Source organism: Aquarana catesbeiana, linkage group LG03 (genome assembly GCF_042186555.1).
Source record: "Aquarana catesbeiana isolate 2022-GZ linkage group LG03, ASM4218655v1, whole genome shotgun sequence".
NCBI classification, from domain to species: domain Eukaryota; kingdom Metazoa; phylum Chordata; class Amphibia; order Anura; family Ranidae; genus Aquarana; species Aquarana catesbeiana.
The window spans coordinates 255,308,248-255,323,328 of NC_133326.1; positions in this window are offsets into that span (position 1 = coordinate 255,308,248).

The window sequence follows — 15,081 nt, forward strand, 5'->3', positions numbered from 1 at the left end:
TGTGAGAGAAAAAAATTTTGCTTTCTGTCTGTACGTTTTTGTAATCTGGTAATGTATGTTTATTTTTGAAACTTTAAATAAACTTTATGTTAAAAAAAAAAAAAATAGGTCCAGAACTGCAACTGGGCACCACTAGTTGAGGGTCTGAAACAACTTGATATCCATGCCCCCACTGGCCTGATGCGTCTTGAATACTGTCAAATGTAATAAAAAAAAAAAAAAAAGATCCCGATGATGGGATAGGTGGTGCCTGCATAATATCTCTGAACGCCATATGTAACTTGCCTGGACGCAGAAAACCGTAAAGAGCCAAATAAATGTCAGCTTTGATGACTAGACAGAAAACCAAAAAGGGGGCAGAAAAACAAAAAGGGGACTGTGAAAGGATGGCCGACATATCCATGAGCATTGTACTAGACACGGGTAAGCGTTTAGCTCCAGCCACTGGTTGGCACTTCTGAATGCCTCAAAGAATAGCTTTGACCATGTGGGCCACAAACAGGGAAGGCTTCTCGGGGTTCTGTCAGGACAAGTGTTGAATGCCGGCTAGGTACAACCTGATTGTATTATGGGACAATGCCAAATCTGTGTGACAATATGACACAAAAGCCAACACATATTTAATGTTGTGGGTGGCCTGTGGAAGGGTGATGAGACCAGTGTGAAACCTGAACAAAAAAAAACATGTACCAAGAAGTGCGCAACGAGGGAGACGTGTGAGAGGAGAGATAGTCACCTAACCATTGCACGCTTAGTCAGGTGGTGTTGAGGTGTTTGAGAAAGTGCAGCGATTTTGGGGCGAGCGCTGTAGCAGATAGCACGGATGTGTAGCAAGCGACATTGGCTGTAAGTCCAGGAAGTGTAATTAAAATTCGTACAAATCTGTGCTTTCCTGAGTAACTGAATAGGCCGCCCTAACTTATCCATCTGAGGGCACTGTGCAGCCATGGGAAGAATGCCTTGTGCAGCCCTGTAGATTAAAAGGGAGAACCGGGGAGCCTCTAGGATCTGCACTGGGACACCAATTAGCCATGTGTGTGTAAGACTGGCAAATAGAGCAGAGCGGAGAATGTAAGCCGGCGAAATGACGGCAGAAGAGCTCTATGTCTATGTTGCTCCAGGTAGTAGTAATTTTAAACTGCGTGAGCTTGGCTGCTGCTTTGGCTACAAATGACCGATGATAGTCATAAAATGTGTAGCCCCCATATTTGTAACCCAAATCCACCACAGAATGAAGATACAAATCCCACTGTTCCCTCCTGATGGGACTAACTGAACAAAGCACATCTCGGAAGATGCCAAAAGGCCAGAACAAATGTCGGGATGGAAAACTTCCGATTGAGTCTAAGGTCTTTGAACTTAACTACGACTGATACATCCCCACAATCAGAAGATGTGTTATCAGCAAAGTCATTTACAGAAATGAGGAGAGGAGAGGACAGGGTCCAAGTTTACGTCCTTGCCGTCTAAAATGTCTTTCCTGATATTGGCTGGGATGAAATGTGTTGGATTAACAGTGGGGTTGAGATCCGTTGTACCTATAATTGGGACTGCTGGTGCTGCCACTACATCAGGTATGGTGGCTGCTGGACTCTCTAAAACCTCCACTCTTGCCTGGAAATCATGGATAGATATGGATAAACGTGTTGATCATGGTGTGTAATTGAGTGAGTGCAGTGGAAATAGACTGCAAAGAAACTGCTTCTGTGCTGGCTCCGGCTACTGATGTTGGTGGAAAAAGTAATTTAAACAGCTTTGCCAAGCTGTGGTGGCGTGGGGAACGCCTCCACGATGTAGCTCCACAGTAAGTTTAGGGATGGTCCAGTTCCTTAGGGATTGAGCACTGCCATGCTCCAAACCTCTGGTAGGTGTAGGAGGTGTAGAAGCGAAATTGTTGCTGTTGGCCAGTGACTTGTAACTAAAAAACAGGGGGTATGTGTTAGCGAATGTCTAGAGTATGCATTGTTAGAAAGAAGGGAGAGAAAAACCAAAACGGACAGAAAGTAATGCGAGTGGTTGCACAAGTGAGGATATGGCTATTTTGGAAGATTCACTAGGGTGTGGGACTACCAAGATTTGCCAGGGGTGACTGGCAATGGTATACAGATTACTCAGATTGCCCAGTGTGTGACGTGCGCAGACCAACAGCATTAACCAGAGCCCCAGGGCGTTCTGGGACGAGAAATCCAATGTCTGGTTTATCAAACTAAGTAGGCAATCAAACTAAATTGCAACTTATGACGTATGATCAATGGATGCTACAGCTTGTACTGCCCACAAGTTAACCATTCGCAACCATCCTCCCTGTAGAAGGTAACCTAATTGAAAGTAAAATGAAAAGAACACAACAGTACCTAAACTCCAACGATCAACCAAATAGTATGTGTGAAGAAAGCAAGGTGTGAACAATGATGCGAGAGTAATATGCAAAATAACAAAGAGAGAAGAGCTAAAAGAAAAATGAACTGTTAGGGGATTTATACTACACACCTGAACCACTGTGGAACAGTTGAGAATTCCTGGTTCCTAGCTGGGATTGCTCAGTCAAGCAGTGGAAAGTAGCCTAAAACAAAGATGACATGAAGGCCCAAGGTCAAGCCTAAAAAAAGGGAAGTATAGCCCCTCAACCCCCCCCCCCCCCTTTATGGTACCCCCCTTTTTTTCTATAACAAAACATGGGTACCTGTGAAGGCAGAGTCTGTGTGACCTTGTGCTAGATAACTGTAGCTGATGTCTAACGGTCTGAAAAAGAGGAAGACAGAAATTCAAATGACTGTCTGAAATGTTTGCGAGTGATCGATGCAAGTTGCGATTGAATAATGTATGAGTTTGACCATTAAGTCTCATACAGGGAAGGCTGTCAGAAATCGAAGAAGAAAAAGAGATTGGAAACTCAGACAGAGGACAAGTGTGAGTAAGAATGTGTGTAGAAGTAAAACCGTAGGTGAATGGTGAACAATGAACGAAGAAGCAACATTGACTATCGAGCAGGGAAAAAATTTGAATGCTTACCAACGATAAAGAATGAGTTCCCAAAACAACGACGAGCGGCGTCTCAGAAAAGAGCTTTTGCGAGAATACGAATGGAACTGGAACTGCGATAGGTGAAACAATGAATAAAGACGTCACATCGATTAACAAACAAAATTTTAATGGCTTACCAATGGTAACGAACGAGGAAGTGTCGGCTTGGTGACGTCAGACGTATCGTACACCGGAACCAACAAGGAGATAGGGGAGTGAGCGGAATATATACCTCAAACTCCTCCCACAAATTCAGGCCACCATACACACACACGCACACACACACACACAGTGCTAAGCATAAGGGATTACACCTCTTTTGAAAAGTAAGATTTTAACCACTTCAGCCCTGGAAGATTTGGCTGCTGAATGACCAGGCCATTTTTTGCGATTCGGCACTGCGTCGCTTTAACTGACAATTGTGCAGTCATGCTTCGCTGCACCCAAACAAAATTGACGTCCTTTTTTTTTACTACAAATAGAGCTTTCTTTTGGTGGCATTTGATCTTCTCTGTGGTTTTTATTTTTTGCGTTATAGAGTGACAATTTTGAAAAAATATTTTGTACTTTTTGCTATAATAAATATCCCCATTTCTTTTTTTTAAAAAAGCGAATTTTTCCTCAGTTTAGGCCGATATGTATTCTTCTACATATTTTTAGTAATAAAAAAATCGCAATAAGCGTATATTGATTGGTTTGCGCTAAAAGTTACAGCGTCTACAAAATAGGGGATAGATTTATAGCATTTTTATTTATTTTTTTCTTTACTAGTAATGGCGGCGATCTGCGATTTTTATCAGGACTGCAACATTATGGCGGACACATCAGACACTTGACACATTTTTGGGACCATTGTCATTTATACAGCGATCAGTGCAATAAAAAAATGCACGGATTACTGTAAAAATGGCACTGACAGGGAAGGGGTTAACACTAGGGGGCGATCAAGGGGTTAATTGTGTTCCCTGTGTGTGTTTCTAACTGTAGGGGGAGGGGACTGACCTAGAGGAAATGACAGATCATCATTCCTAGCTATTAGGAACTCACAATCTGTCTCTCCTCACAGAACAGAACAGGGATGTGTGTGTGTTTACACACACACATCCCTGTTCTACCTCTCGTGCCCGCGATTGCTCGTGGCCGGCGCTCATCGCGACCGTCGGCCACTAGCATCGGCACCCCCGCGGTGTAGCGGCTTGCGGGATCCTGCCGCAGTATAATGCCACCGGCTGGTCGGCAAGCGGATAATCAGTATCTCAATGAACACAAGAACAATTTACAATTTTCTGACAAAACTTAATTATGTAGAACATTTGTTTAGCTCATTACATGAAAGTAAGGTTAATAATATAACTTTATAAATTACAAAGTTTTGAGTTTTACTCAAATTAGTTGATGCAAAAAATGAATACATCCCACAACAAAAACTACTACATTTAGAATTATGTATGACCTCCATGATTTGTAAGGACAGCACTTCTAAGTCTTCTAGGCATGGAATGACCAGGTTGGTGACATATGGAGAGTGATGCTCAACTTGTCTCTTCAGAATTCCCCATAGGTGTTTGATCGGGTTCAGATCAGGAGACATACTTGGCCACTGAATCACTTTTACCCTGTTCTTCAGAAATGCAACAGTGGCCTTAGAATGTGTGTTTTGGTTCATTGTCATGTTGGAAAAGTGAATGACGACGAAAGGCATGGAATGATGGTAGCATCTTCTTTCAATATAGAGCAGTACATCTGTGAATTCATGATACCATCAATGAAATGCATCTCCCCGACACCAGCAGCCCCACAGAAGAACACTGCCACCACGGTTCACAGTAGGCACCATGAATTTTTCTTTGTACTCCTTGCCTTTGTGACACCATACAATTTTGAAGCCATCAGTTTCAAAAACATTTGTCTTGGTCTCTTCACTCCAGAGTACAGAGTCCGAGTAGTCTTCTTTTTCAGGCTGGGCCCTAGCAAATTCTAGGCAGGCTTTTTTGTGCATGGGCTTTAGGAGAGACTTCCTTTGTGGAAGACACCCTTGCATGCCATTGCTCTGCAGCGTATGCCGTATTGTATTACAGGAAACAATCACCCCAGTTTGGCTTTCTACTTCTTTAGCTACAGTGACTGCAGTGAACTTGCTTGGCAATTTTCTTCAACCCTTCTCATCTGAAGACACTCCTGTCGAGGTGTTAACTTCCGTGGATGGCCTGGACATCTCTAGGATTGTTGCAGTTCCATCTTTGTTAAATTTTTGTATCACTTTTGCTACAGTATTCTGACTGATAAGTAAAGCTTTGCTGATCTTCTTGTAGGCTTCACCTTTCTTGTGTAAAGAAATAATTTTCTTTCTCAGGCTCTGTGACATTCCTTTTCCATGCGGTGACATTGCTGACAGCATGAAATGGGAAGGCGTTTTCTTTGTTGAGTAATGCCCTTTTATATTCAACTGTGTGCTGGACACCTGTTTAATGAGTAATTAGACGCACCTGTAGATGAATTATTGTTAATTAGGATTTTGTTGTTTAAAATTTAGCTTTGCTCCTAAGACTTTCATTGGGGTGTATTCATTTTTGCAACATGGTCTTGAATGAATTTGTTAGGAAAAATACTTGGTGTGTGCAAATTAAGAAATCTTGGTTGCAATCAATGGCCCGCATTTGTGGCAGAATTTTGTAGTATAGTGTCCCATTGAAAATGTTGATTCTGAAAGAAAAGTAAAGGTTTTCTGACAAATCTGTTGGGGTGTACTCACTTATGCTGAGTTCACACACCATATGTCTTTCGCTCTCTATTTCTCTCACTATATATAACACATACCAAAACTTACACTTACCAAATGTATTGGGACACCTGCCTTTACACGCACATGAACTTGGCATCCCAGTCTTAGTCCGTAGGGTTCAAATGGAGCCCATACTTTGCAGCTATAACCACTTCAACTCTTCTGGGAAGGCTGTCCACAAAGTTTAGGAGTGTGTCTATGGGAATGTTTGAACATTTTTCCAGAAGCGCATTTGTGAGGCTAGACACTGATGTGAATGAGAAGGCCTGGCTTGCAGTCTCTGCTCTAATTCATCCCAAAGGTGTTCCATCGGGTTGAGGTCAGGACTCTGTGCAGGGCAGTCAAGTTCCTCCACGCCAAACTCATTCATCCATGTCTTTATGGACTTTGCTTTGTGCACTGGTGCGCAGTCATTTTGGAACAGGAAGGGGCCATCCTTTATCTGTTCCCACAAAGTTGGGAGCATGAAATTGTCCAAACAGTCTTGGTATGCTGACACCATAAGAAGTTCCCTTCACTGGAATGACGGGGGCCAAGCCAAACCCCTGAAAAACAACCCCACGCCATAATCTCCCCTCCACCAAATGATTTGGACCAGTGTACAAAGCAAGGTCCATAAAGACATGGATGAGCATGTTTGGGGTGGAGGAACTTGACTGGCCTGCACACTGCACCTGACCTCAACCCGGTAGAATACCTTTGGGATGAATTAGAGCAGAGACTGAGAGCCAGGCCTTCTCGTCCACATTAGTGCCTGACCTCACAAATGGCCTTCTGGATTTTTTGATGTTTAATTTTAGTGGAATATTGCGATCCCTGTGAGGTGAATTCAAGGCATAACAGGAGTGCCTCACTCTATTCAGAAAATATATATATATATATATATATATATATATATATATATATATACACACACACACCTCAAAATTTAAAGTCCTGAGCCACTAGCCAGGCCTTAAAAGTTACTCCCCACCAGTTACCCCACCCAACCTCTACCCTGTCCCGCCCCTAAACAAGCCCTCTTAAATTATCTCATGAAATTACACTGTTAAGTGTTTTATACAGAACTTAGTTCCAAAAATAAATATTAACAACCACTTTAACAACATTAACATAAAGCATATCAGTACCCATCAGTGCAGCCTCATCAGTGGCCAACAGTGCAGCCTATCATTGCCCAGCAGTGCAGAATATCAGTGACCATAATTGCCCAGCAAAGCAGCCTGCCATTGCCCAAAAGTGCAGCAGGGAGGATCTGGCGGCCGGATCATGCAAAGCTGGGATATCTCCGAGACACATCTTCTATATGAATAGACACGCTGTAAAACCAAGTCCTGCCTCCTGGACCGACCACTCTAATAGACAGCACACTGGTCCAATGCTGGTCCAGGAGGTGGGACTTTGACAGCGTGGCTATACAAATACAAGATGTGTTTCAGAGGGAGATTCCCGCTTTGCGTGATCCGGCCGCCAGATCCACCTGTCAGTTTCCTGGCTGATCGCTTTTGGAATAAGCGGTGCAGCCTTTTTTTACAGGACATCGAGTGGTCTGGGGAGCAGGGAGTTTCTGCCCTGGGCCGATCTGATGGCAGAACTGCTTCTGCCCGAAGCAATCAGTCAGGAAACTGTCAGCCCAGTCTGTCCCTGCCCCTCACTTGCCCTCCGCTAAATTCCACTTGCCAAATGCAAATGTGAGCAGGCGAGTGGAAATTTTGAGGGCTGTGTCTGTGTGTAAATATATATAGTATCTCACAAAAGTGAATACACCCCTCACATTTTTGTAAATATTTTATTATATCTTTTCATGTGACAACACTGAAGAAATTACACTTTGCTACAATGTAAATTTGTGAGTGTACAGCTTGTATAACAGTGTAAATTTGCTGTCCCCTCAAAATAACTCAACACACAGCCATTAATGTCTAAACCTCTGGCAACAAAAGTGAGTACACCCCTAAATGAAAATGTCCAAATGGGACACAAAGTGTCAATATTTTTGAAGTTCACCAGAGCTTCACAGGTTGCCACTGAAGTCTTCTTCCACTCCTCCATGACGACATCATGGAGCTGGTGGATGTTAGAGACCTTGCGCTCCTCCACCTTCCATTTGAGGATGCCCCACAGATGCTCAATAGGGTTTAGGTCTGGAGACATGCTTGGCCAGTCCATCACCTTTACCCTCAGCTTCTTTAGCAAGGCAGTGGCTGTCTTGGAGGTGTGTTTGGGGTCGTTATGTTGGAATACTGCCCTACGGCCCAGTCTCCGATGGGAGAGAACCATGCTCTGCTTCAGTATGTCAGTACACATTGACATTTATAGTTCCCTCAATGAACTGTGGCTTCCCAGTGCTGGCAGCATTCATGCAGCCCCAGACCATGACACTCCCACCACCATTCTTGACTGTAGGCAAGACACACTTGTCTTTGTACTCCTCACCTGGTTGCAGCCACACACGCTTGACACCATCTGACCCAAATAAGTTTATCTTGGTCTCATCAGACCACAGGACATGGATCCAGTAATGTCCTTAGTCTGTTTGTCTTCAGCAAACTGTTTGCAAGCTTTCTTGTGCATCATCTTTAGCAATCTTTTCCCATAGCCTAGGCCATCTTTATGTAGAGTAACAATTCTTTTTTTCAGATCCTCAGAGAGTTCTTTGCCATGAGGTGCCATGTTAAACTTCCAGTGACCAGTATGAGAGAGTGAGAGCAATAACACCAAATTTAACACACCTGCCCCCCATTCACACCTGAGACCTTGTAACACTAACAAGTCACATGCACGGGGGAGGGAAAATGGCTAATTGGGCCCCATTTGGACATTTTCATTCAGGGGTGTACTCACTTTTGTTGCCAGTGCCCCTCTCCACCTCCCTCATTGTTTGCACAATGCCTGACCCCTCGGCTGCAGGAGAAAGGTAAATGTCAGTGTGCTGTGATTGAAAGCAGCACATGTGCTTGAGGAGCTTGGAGGCATTGAATGGGGAATTTAACAAGATGTGTGCTGGGAGAAAAGGGGGGTTAATTGGAGGCATAGGTCTGAATCATACTTATGCCTCTAATTCCACACCAACCCCTTCCCCCCCAATACCTATGCCTCCAATTCCACTACATTGCATTGATGGGCACTGATCGGACTGCATTGATCGGCACTGACCGGGCTGCACTGATGGGCACTGACAAGGCTGCACTGATGGGCACTGACCGGGCTGCATTGATGGGCACTGACTGGGCTGCATTAATGGCCACTGGTGAGGCTACATTGATGGCCACTAATCAGGATGCATTGATGGGCACTGGTGAGGCTGCATGGGTGGGCACTGGCAAGGCCGCATTGGTGGGCACTAGGGATGAGCCAAACACCCCCCGGTTCGGTTCGCACCAGAACATGCGAACGGACCGAAAGTTCACGCGAACTTTAGAACCCTGTTAAAGTCTATGGGACTTGAACGTTTGAAATCAAAAGTGCTAATTTTAAAGGCTAATATGCAAATTATTGTCCTAAAAAGGGTTTGGGGACCCGGGTCCTGCCCCAGGGGACATGTATCAATGCAAAAAAAAAAGTCGGGAGAAGTGATTTTAATGATGCTTAAAGTGAAAAAAAAAAAAAAGAGAAATACTCCTTTAAATATTGTACCTGGGGGGGTGTCCATAGTATGCCTGTAAAGTGGCGCGTGTTTCCCGTGCTTTCGGCAAGTTTTTTTTTTTTTTTTTAAATATTCTTTATTAACATTTCTTAAAATTTACATACCTTCCAACAGACATGTAATAACAACACAGGCTTCATGTAAACGAGGCTCTCTGGGGGGAAAAACAATTTACCCCACATCGGTATAAAAAATGCTTCCATACCAACACCCCTGCCTCCTCCCCAAATTACCCTAAATTGACCTTTAATTATACAATATCCTTTTAACCCCAACCCTTCCTCCTAGCCCTACCCCCCTCCCTCCCCCCCTCCCACCCCATCTAGGCTCCCATATTCTTTCAGTTATTCCTTACAACCTATACTTATCAACCAGGGGTTCCACATCTTTTTGAATTTTTTTAAGTTCCCTCTTCTAATGTATAGGGCTCTCTCCTTCCAAACTATCTCATTTATTGTTTTTGCCCACTCCACAACCGTCGGGGGTGAGACTGTTTGCCATCTCTGCATGATCAACTTTCGGGCTTGATACAGACACCTCACGGCCGCTGTTTTTAGTACTGCCTCCTCCGTTCTCCATACTCTATATCCTAGAATACATAATCTGACCTCTATTTCCAAAGGTAACCCCCACCTGCCGCTAATGGCTTCAATTACCCCCGTCCAGTATCTGACTAGCTTGGGGCATCTCCAAACCATATGTATCAGATCCCCCTCCTCACCACATCTTGGGCATTTAGCATCTAATCTTAGTCCAAAGCTAAATAGTTTTTTTGGGGTGTAGTATGCTCTATGTAGCAGCAATAGGTGTGAGAATCTCTGTGCAGGGGATACTGAGACTACCTGCCCGGCCTCCAATATTTTTCTCCACTGATCATCTGTTAATTTCCCAACATCCGCCTCCCATCCTTCCCTGCAACCAAGATGTTCTGGCCTTATGGTGCTTTTACTACACAGTTGAGCATATATTCCAGATATAAAACCCTTCGTATTCCCAGATTTAGCCACCTTTTGAAGCAATACTGCTTCACTCCACACTAATGGGTGTATCCTGAACTGGGCGTTTAGAGCGGATCTCATTTGTAAGTATCTAAAAAAAGTTTGTCTCGGGATTCCATTTTCAATTTGGAGTTCCTCAAAGGATTTTAGTACATTCCCCTTATATAGCTGGGATAGTCTATTTATGCCCCATCTTTCCCATTCTCTAAATTCCCCCATGGCCACCACTTCCTGCAGATTCCTATTATGCCACAGAGGAGTATATTCTGTAAACCCAACATACCCCATGCTTAGAATAGTCCCTGCACAAAATGACATTTGTAAAGGAATAAAAGTAATTTAAAACTGCTTGCGGCTTTAATGTAATGTTGGGTCTCGGCAATATGGATGAAAATCAGTGAGACAAACGGCATGGGTACCCCCCCCCCCCCCAGTCCATTACCATGCCCTTTGGGTCTTGAATGGATATTAAGGGGAACCCCACACCCAGATTTAAAAAAGGAAAGGCGTGGGGCCCCCAGGCCCTATATACTCTGAACAGCAGTATACAGGCAGTGCAAACAAGACAGGGACTGTAGGTTTGTTGTTAAGTAGAATCTGTTTGTAATTTTGAAATAATATATTTTTAAAGTGTAGCTCCAGCCAAAAAATCTATTTTTAAGCTTTTTGGAAAACATAGGGAAGGGTTATCACCCCTGTAAAATTTGTTTTGCTGTCTGTGCACCCCTTCAGAAGATTTCACCTCACTTTCTGTCCCAATGACAAATGTTTTTTGAAAATTTGGGGTTTTTAGTGAAACAAGGATTGGTGATAAAGCATCAGTGGAGAGGAGACACGTTTTTCCCATATTAACTCTTACAGGAGAGAATTTCCCTTCCTAGGGGTAGACTTTATCTCACTTCCTGTTGTCTCCTTCCGTTTGCAAGTAGGAATCGTTTGTAAGTTGGATGTTTGAAAGTAGGGGCCTGCCCTATATACTCTGCAGAAATTGGGGCCTTAGGTGTTGGTGTTGCCACAACACTGTAAGCCCTCACAGTTACTCTTGATGGGCGCAGGAACAGGCCCTGCTGTGAAATATTAGATTAAGAATTGTAATTACATGCCATTGTTGAACAGTGGTAGAAAAATTGGGCCTTTGGTGGTGGTGGTGGTGCTGGTGCCACAACACTGTAAGTCCTCACAGTTACTGTTGGTGGGTGCTGGAACGGACCCTGCTGTGAAATATTATATCAAAAATTGTAATTACATGCACTTGTTGAACAGGGGCAGAAAAATTGGGCATTTGGTGGTGGTGATGGTGTTGCCACAACACTAAGCCCTCACAGTTACTCTTGGTGGGCGCAGGAATGGGCCCTGCTGTGAAATATTAGATCAAGAGTTGTAATTACATGCCCCTGTTAAACAGGGGCTGAAAAATTGGGCCATGGGCACTGGTGCCACAGCACTGCAACCCCTCACAGATACTATAGTTGAAGCGCAGGAATGAGCCCTCTTGCAAAGTATTGCATCAAAAATTGTAATTACACGCCCCTGTTAAACAGGGGCAGAAAAATTGGGCCTTAGCCACTGGTGGCGGTGCCCAGAACCAAAAATGTTCTTACAAGCTATCAGCATGAAAATTGAAGAGGATTGTCACTTAGCATAACAGGATAGTCACTCAGCATCAGCATCTCACATTAAAAAAAAAATTATTCTGTTACATCAGCATCAGGTGCTTCGTAGCTGGTGATCCAAGACTGATTCATTTTTATGAAGGTCAGCCAATTGACCGATTTGGTGGACAGGCGCACCCTGTGATCGGTTACAAAGCCTCCAGCAGCACTGAATGTGGGTTCAGAAAGAACGCTGGATGCAGGACAGGCCAGTAGCTCAACTGCATACTGTGCAAGCTCTGGCCAGTGATCCATCCTCAAGACCCAGTAACCCAGAGGATTTTCGGTGGGAAAGGTGACCAAGTCTGATCTTGCCCCTAGGTATTCCTGGACCATGTGAAGCTGACACTGGCGATGGTTGCTGGAACCGATCATACCTTGGGGCTGCGGACTAAAAAATTGTCTGAACACATCGGTCAGATGGCCACCTTCTCCACTGCTCCTTCTGTGACTGACCAAAGCCTCAGCAACAGGTTGTGCAGGAGGAGCAGGAAATTGTAACCTCCCAGGCTCTGGAAACGCGTTGCACAAACCTTTCTCCAAGGCCTCCCGAAGATGTTTCATCTTCTGCTCCCTCTGTCCACAACCTTACCCTTGTAACATGGATCAATGAGGGTTGCCAGGCAGTAATGATTCCTTCCCTTGATACCAGGAATACGAGGATCCTTCCGCAGGCTTTGCAGGATCAGGGAGGACATGCAGCGTAGGTTTGCTGAGGCATTCAGTCCAGAGTCCTCTGGTTCACTAAGGACGACATGATCCACAGCCACCTCCTCCCAGCCACGTACAAGTCCATGGGTTTCTTCGGACTGTAAATGATCCCTTGAAGACTGCTGCTGATGCTGAGTGCCAGGCTCCACCTCCAAGCTGATACAATCCTCCTCCTCATCCTGTGTGATTGGCGGGCATGCAGGAACACTGTCTGGATAAAGGGGGCCTTGAGAGGTAAGGAAGTCCACCTCTTCCTCCCTCTGTTCTGCCTCAAGTGCCCTGTCCATTATTCCATGCAGCGTGTGCTCCAACAGGTGGACAAGAGGGACAGTGTCACTGATGCATGCACTGTCACTGCTCACCATCCTCGTGGCCTCCTCAAATGGTGACAGGACAGTGCATGCATCCCTGATCATAGCCCACTGGCATGGGAAAAAAAAAAACAAGCTCCCCTGACCCTGTCCTGGTGCCATAGTCGCATAGGTACTCATTGACGGCCCTCTGCTGCCTGTGCTGTTGGCTGCTGCAGCATGGCCAACGCTGAGTTCCACCTGGTGGGCATGTCACAGATTAGGCGAATCTTGGGCAGGTTAAATTCCTTTTGGAGGTCAGCCAGCCAAGCACTGGCATTATATAACCTGCGGAAATGCACACAGACTTTCCTGGCCTGCCTCACGACATCCTGCAAGCCCGGGTACCTGCCCAAGAACCGGTCCACCACCAAGTTAAGGACGTGAGCCAAACAGGGCACATGGGTCATTTGTCCCTGTTGGAGGGCAGAGAGGAGGTTGGTGTCATTGTCGCAAACCACCATACCTGCCTTAAGCTGGCGTGGCGTCAACCACCTCTGAACCTGCCCCTGCAGACCTGACAGACTCTCTGCCCCAGCGTGGCTCCTGTCCCCCAAGCACACCAGCTCAAGCACCGCATGGCATCTTTTTGCCTGCGTGCTTGCGTAGCCCCTTGAACGCCTACGGAGCACCGCTGGTTCAGAGGACAAATCAGCACAGGAAGAGGCCATGGAGGAAGAAGAAGAGGAGAGGGTGGAGGAGAGAGGTGTGGCAGAATCACCACTAATAGAATTTTGGAGGCGTGGTGGCAGAACAACCTCCAACACTACTGCACCCTGTCCTGAATCCTTCCCAGCTGCCAGAAGAGTCACCCAGTGCGTGGTGGAAGATAGGTAATGTCCCTGTCCATGCCTGCTGGACCATGAGTCAGCGGCAATATGCACCTTACCACTGACCGCCCTGTCCAGCGAGGCCAAGATATTGCCTTCCACATGTCGATAGAGATCCGGAATCGCCTTCGTGAGAAAAAGCGGCATTTGGGAACCTGCCACTGAGGAACCGCATATTCCACAAACTCACGGAAGGGGGCAGAGTCTATCAACTGAAAAGGCAGCAGTTGAAGTGCTAGCAATTTAGCCAAGCTAGCATTCAACCGCTGGGCATGTGGATGGCTGGGAGCGAACTTCTTTCGGTGGTGCAGCAGCTGGGGCAGGGAAATTTGCCTGGTACAATCTGACATTGGTGTACCGATAGCAGATTGCACGCAAGTACTTGGCTGTGACACACCTAATTCTACACCTTCATTCCTCTCAGTGCAGATTTCAGAGAGGACTGAAGGTATAGTGGGGTGGGAGATCCCAGCTGATGAGGAGCAAGGAGAGGTCCGCTTTGTTCTTTGGTGTGGGTCTTTTAGGTACGCTTGCCAATGAACTGCATGGCAGGTCGACATATGTCTAGTCAAGAATGTGGTGCCCAAGCGGGTGATGTTTTGGCCACGCGAGATACGCTTGAGACATATGTTGCACATAGCAGCGGTGCGATCTGATGCACTCGTCTCAAAAAAGGCCCACAAAGAACTTTTGGAATAACACGCAGAGACAGCAGCGCCCTGCACATGCGGAGCTCTACGGTGTGATGCAGTCGGTGTGCTGCCCTTAAGCTGGCCCCTGGAGGGCATCCTGCCTCGTTGGAGATGTGCCTCCTCCTCTCTCCTATCAAGCACCCACGTGGAGTCAGTGACTTCCTCATCTCCTCCCTAATCACTGGAGCAAACCTGGCAGTATGCTGCAGCTGGGGGAACATGACTGCCAGATTGCTGTCCTTCTTGGGCACCCCCTCTCTCTGGGCTCACGTTACTGCCTTCCTCTAGCTGGGCACCATCATCGGAGTCTTCAAAACGCTGGGCATCCTCCTGGAGCATGTACCCAACACTGTGTTCAAACAGTTCGGGGGACTCCTCAGGAGGACATGGTGGGGC